Source organism: Hyaena hyaena, unplaced genomic scaffold, assembly GCF_003009895.1.
Source record: "Hyaena hyaena isolate Hyena2069 unplaced genomic scaffold, ASM300989v1 scaffold_299, whole genome shotgun sequence".
NCBI lineage: Eukaryota > Metazoa > Chordata > Mammalia > Carnivora > Hyaenidae > Hyaena > Hyaena hyaena.
In genome coordinates this window covers 432,698-438,958 of record NW_024080930.1, presented here as the reverse complement: position 1 = coordinate 438,958, position 6,261 = coordinate 432,698, and positions in this window count along the sequence as shown.

The following is a 6,261-nucleotide window of genomic DNA, read 5'->3' as shown; positions in this document are numbered from 1 at the left end:
GGAATGTCTCATGGGGATGCATTGTGGCACATAGACGAGAAAGAGGGAAAAGCAGATTGAAGCCCAACTTTAAAGGGCCTCAGGAGATTGAATGGCACTCAGAAGGCAATGAGGAGACCCTGGAGAGTTTCTGGAAAGGGTAGTGATTAGATCAGATCTGAGTTTTGGAAAATTAGTTCTGTTACCAAGATGGACAACATATGGAGACATGTGACTAGAACCAGGAGGCCCAGTCAAGAAATCAAGTTGATAGATTAGGCCAGTGGTATTTATTAGTATTTACCAAATTCATATTTATTGAATAGATCAATAAATTAATGGTGGAGGCAGGGATTTAAGTAGCAAGGATCCAGCCCCCAACCTTGGTTCAGCTCTCTTTGTTTATAAATTGGATTTCCATATAGATTTTGCTTGATGATCTTATTCTGTGATTTTTTTAAAGTCTGAAAGCCCTGCTGAGGGCACGAGGCAGTGGCAGCATCCATGAAAGAAGAGGAATAAAAGGCAGTTTAAGAGAGATTTCCAAGAGCACAAGAAGGAAGTGGTGACCAACAGCATATGAATATGGTTTTTGTTTGTTGTTTTGCTTTGCTTTCAAGAACAGAATAACATAGGGGCACATGGGTGGCTCAGTTAGCTAAGCGTCTGACTCTTGATTTTGGGTCGGGTCATGATCTTACATCAGGTCATGATCTTCATGAGTTTGAGCCCCACGTTGAGCCCCTGAAGAGCCCCCTTGGGTTTCTCTCCCTCTGCCCCTTCCCTGCTTACGATTTCTCGGTCTCTCTCAAAATAAATAAATTTTTAAAAAATTATTTAAAAAAACAGAATAACATAAACAACAGAGTGCAAAACTATGTCTACACAGATTTGTCTCCAAAATATTTGTGTTTTTAATGAGAATTAATATTTTAACATTATTTTAAAGATCATATTCCTAGGGATATCACATGCTTCCCTGTAAATTTGTTGTTTGATTTGCTTCATCACCTCTCCTTTCCCCCCACACACCTCATGAGGCAGTAGCTCCTAACCGAATGATTAGTCTCTCTGAAAGATTTCTAATTAGTACTAATTAATAAAGCTTGCGAGAGGTGCCATTGGCTCACCCAGAACTTTTCTTCTAAATCATTAAAAAATATTCCTTTGGAATGTTTAATTTGTGAATGAGCCATGTGCTCCTAGACACCGATGGCAAAAGACTAGGGACCCCCATCTACCATCTGGTCTTTTACTCCACCTTTGGTTTACCCTCCCAAAGCCCTGAGGAATGAATACTACAGCTAAAAGTCTTTCCCTACTCACCAGAGAAATGGGAAGGTGTTGAGCAGTGGTTCTCAGAATTGGAGTTCCCAAAACTATAGAATGCAGTTTTAGGGACTGACAACATAGGAATAGGACTGGATAACATGTTCTTTTTCCAAGAAATAATAAGAAAACATGTACCATCGACTACAGTCATTTCCAAAAAGACAATTTAGCACCAAACGGCAAGAAAGGTCATCTCAAGAATAAAGGGTGGTTCTTTAAAGTTGAGGACACTTTGCTTTGTGAGAAACATTCTGCACTGGATTTACATGTTGTATTTCACCTTAGACCAGTGAGACCTTTGACAATGACGAGCACTTTCCAAGTATTAGGTTTAAGGGCCAGAAGTTAGCAACTTCCCAGGCCTTGAGGGAGAGTTCCTGCTTCTTCCCCTGACCCCAAGATCCTGGAGTCCCAGGCAACTGCAAGAGAAACCACTAGCATGGGAAAAATAGGAAGATAGGTTGCTGCCTCCTGAGCCAGGAATGTTTTTTTCTATGAATGAAACAGACTTATAAATCCTGCCTGTTAACAGTTGGAATGTCAGGAATTATCAGGTGCTTCAGGTAAAGTTAGGTGTTAAATAAGCTTGTCTAGATTGACCTGGGAATTTAATGAGTTGTGCCACTGCTTTGATCTAGAAGTATATAAAATTTCCAAACAAATGACTTGGAAATGAACTTGAAATTCAGTCTGTTCAAAGCTGGAGAAAGCCAATATTCTTCTTGGTCTCCTGGTCCCTTTGGATTCAACATGCATTGATTGTTATTCTTGTCCCTGTTCTCAGATGTTAGTCTTGATTGATATATATATATATTTTATTGGTATTTAAATGGGACCTCTTCATTAACATGCTTAGAATACTTTCTGAAAGGTGTGTGCATTTGGCACCTCTGGGACATGTGACTAGATGGTGGAAAGGACTCCATCTGAGAGCTAGGAGCCTGGATTCTAGTACTGAAGATGTCTTAAGTTAGTTTTAAGCCTTTGGGCAGGGGTGAAGGACTGTGCTGTGTACCTTTACAGTTCTTCCATTGCCAACATTCTATGATTTATGATTTTATGGCAAGTAGATCATAGATGGCAACAGGATCTTTCCATCGCTCGCTTTTTCTGGTCCAATGCAGTGAGAATAGTCCAACCACTTTATTAGGATGTCTTTATTTTTATGACTTTTCCACCAAATGCATTGCTTTCTTTGGTTGGCCTAGGTTTTGGGGACATAGACTTGGCTATTATGTCCACAATTGCTCTTGACAACAGGCAACAGAGGATGCAGGAGCCAGAGGCTTTGAAAGTTCTCTAACTTTCAGTTCCTGCTGGGGTTTTGAGTTGATGAACCTGTTTCATCTTAATAAGTTGCTGAAACTTCTCTTTCTCTTGAATCTTTGCTTGTGTCTCTGTTCCAAAACAGGCCAAAGAATATGCTCTAGAAACTGGCCGTTTCCCTGTTTTGAAGGTGAAAGATGGCTGGGTGTCCCCCTGAAAAAGAGACCTCTTAGATGTTTCTGTGGTTCCAAGCCCATGGAGAGCTGTGCCTTTGACTTGGCAAAGAAAGTCATTGTTTGAAAAGCTATTTCTAACCCAGCACAGCTGTTCACGGCTTAGGTTCAGCAAATACCATCATTTTTGCAGACTCAGTCCTAATACCCCCAGAGAAATTATGACAACCCAAGTGTGTGACTTTGATGAGTGAACAAAGAGTGACCACGTGTCCAGGGTCTCACAGAAGTCACCCATTGGACACTGGGTTATGTTCCCTCTTCTCTTAGCTGGACTAATGCAGGCTCTGAAATGCAAAAAATCCAAAGAGAGTCTGAAACCTTCTAGGTTCCTGCCCTGGTTTTTCACTAGTGAAATGAAGGAATTAGGTGGTAATAGTGATAATAATAATGATAACAAATACCACTACAGTAGTAACTCCCATTGATTTGGTCCTTCTTGTACGGCAGGTAATATGCTAGGGACTTTCGATAGCTGTTATGTCCAGGGAGGGCCTGGCTGGCTCAGTTGGTTAAGCTTCTGACTTTGCCTCAGGCCAGGAACTCATATTTCATGAGTCTGAGACCCGATTCTGCTGTCAGCACAGAGCCCGCTTCCGATCCTCTATCCTCTCTCTCTGCCCCTCCCCCTTCTCAAAAACAAGTAAACATTAAAAACAAAAACCTGTTATGTCCGACTGCAGATGACGGGAAAGAGATCACGTAGTTTGCAAAGAAGTTGATAGCTAAGAAATAAACATGGTCCTCCTAGTAGGAGGGTCCATCTTACCCTATGGTGCATGGATTAAAATACTGACGTAGAGACACGTGGTGTGGATACTGTAACTGCCTCGGCTCCTCCTAGCTTACGGATCCTTGTTAAGGTTCTCTAACGTCTTGTCCTTAATTCTGCTAAAACAGCAGCCACCTCCCCAGCCTGTTCTGCCTGCGTAATGACAGAACTTTCCCTGTAGCCCTTCTTCTGTGCCTCTGGAATATCCATGCTGCCGCCCACATACCGGCTGCTGCTTGCTCCTCCTGTCTTGCTCCTCTCTTCTGGCCACTTGATCAGCCAAGTGATGCGACCATAACATCCCATGACCTGCCAAAGGTCCTGTGACCTCTGGTAGACTTTGGGCCATCTACCCTCCTTTCTCCAGGTGGTTCTAGGGCCCTTGGTGTTTTCTGTGACCCTCCAGGCCTCTCTACAGCAGAAAGGGAAGGACTCCACCTTCAGCACCCTGCTCCTTTATGCATTTCATTTTGCATGTTTGTGGTGGGGTAGGGAGATGAAGACCACTGGCAGCCTCGCCTGGGCTGTGCTGGGGCTCTGGTTCCCTTTCTCTATACCATCCTCCCATCCAGGGCATGGAAGTACCCTGGGCTGCATCAGAGTGGTTCCCTTGGTGGGTGTTATGCTCAGCTCAGTGAACCAGGGCTCCTTCACCACTTAAAGGAAGGTCCCAGACCTTCCCCATAATTGGTGTGCATGTCTGTATGTGAATCCATAGGCTTATAGGTCCCTGGAAATCAGTAAATGTGGCTAGAGGGAGGGAGCTGGTATTTCCTAACAAATACCGAGTGTCCAGGTCTCAGGACAGCAAGTCAGGGAGGTGTGTGTTCAGGCTGGATAAGATTTTAAGCTATCCATCTTGATTTCATCCATTTTCTTCCTTTTCTTTCTTTGCATTCAAGCAGATAATAGCTGACTCTGTGATCCTGCCTCATGAGAGGTTTGTGGCAGGGCATCAGGCAAAGACCTGCCCTCCAAGGTTAGAAAACAAAAGCCTAAGCCCTTAACAGATAAGAATCCAATCAAAAAGAACACACACGCACACACACACACACGCACGCACGCACGCACGCACAAGTGACGGGATTTTCAAGCCCTCCTTTGTCTGGGAGTGATGTGGACATGGTGCAAAGGCAACCTAGCAGAGATGCTTAAAAGTGAGCGCAGGAGTGGGGAGGGAGAGTGGTTGGGCCTGAGGGGGCCCTACAGGCTGGGCCAAGACAGGCTGGGTTGGAGATCAGTTGTACAGACAGGGAAGTGAGGACCAGGTAGGCCCCACCCCACAGGCCTTGGCTCTGCCTGAGCTCCAGAAACACTGGCATAAATAGCCACAGGGAGGGGACCCCAGGGAGGACGGAGGTTATGCGTTCTTTTTTGTTTTTGTTCTGTTAGCAGGAGAAATGAGACCTTGGCATTAGAAAATAAGTTAGTCTAGAAAAAGAAGGCAGTTATTCCTAAACTTTGAGCTTCTGGACTGGGATCCCTGCCAACTCCCCAACCACTGCCACCTTTGGGTTTCTCTCGGAGGGAAAAGGCTGAGTTGGTGCTCTGGCCGTGCATTTGGCAACACTCAGACCTTCGGTCCTGTACCCCAGAAGAGGCAGCCTTGACCACAACTGCCTTCGTATTGTGCTTTCTTTTCCATTCCAGTAGTCATTCAGCGAAATGGTTTTAAATGGAAAGCATTCAGTAAACTGTGCTGAGTTTTTCCAGGACCTGAGACTTCAGCAGGACGTCACAAAATCATCTGCAGAGAAGCTGAGTGCTTGTAAGGTCAAAAAACCAGAGTCCTCAAAGCAAAGTTCTAATCATACAGAGCAGAGCACGGTATTTTCTGCCTTGTAATTGTGATGAATGGTATGCCTTTGTTTTTAAACAACACCTAATTTTTAAAATGACTCTTCTGAGAAGCCTAGCATTTTTTCCCCCAGAATATGTCCACTGTGTATATTAAACTGACTAAACATTCAGAAGAAGGAGCACAAATCAGACCCTGGAGAGTCTATTGCTTAGTGAAAGCGGGAGGGAGAAGGGGGTGTTACCAATACTGAAAATACACTAAAATTCTGATTAAAATACCAGATCCATTCCCATGCAAGTCTCTCAGGAACACTCAAATTGTTGAAAATAAAATGGAAAAAAGCGATTACCCGCTGGCATCAACATCTAATTGTTTAATGAACATTACATGGCCTGGATCCTATTACTAATGTTTCTCTTCTTCAACATATGTCCACTGATGAAGGAAAGTTCTTTTTTGGTTGCAAAGTGGCCTTCAGAATTTGGACGCTCTGACAGATGACAAACAGGCAACATCTTTTTCTTCTTGCTCACAAGTAAATTTCTGGCACTTTTTGACAGGTCATAAACACACATGAAATGCTAAACTTAGTGAGTTGCTAGATGCTTTTCTTAAAGTTGAAAAACATTTTTTAAAATAAATTTTCCTTATGTCTCCTTTTTTCCACATTCTCAACTCTGACATTCAAGTGCACTTCTCGAACCGATGCGTAATAACATTTGAAGACCAAATTCAGAAAACCTTCATGAATCCAGACTCCACTCTTAGAGAATTTCTAAGGTTTTAGGCTAGGGGGCTACAAAGAAGCTTATCTTAGCATTCTTAAGGACAAACAGATGAACACTGTAAATAAGATAGTTAGAAATAATGTTTACTTC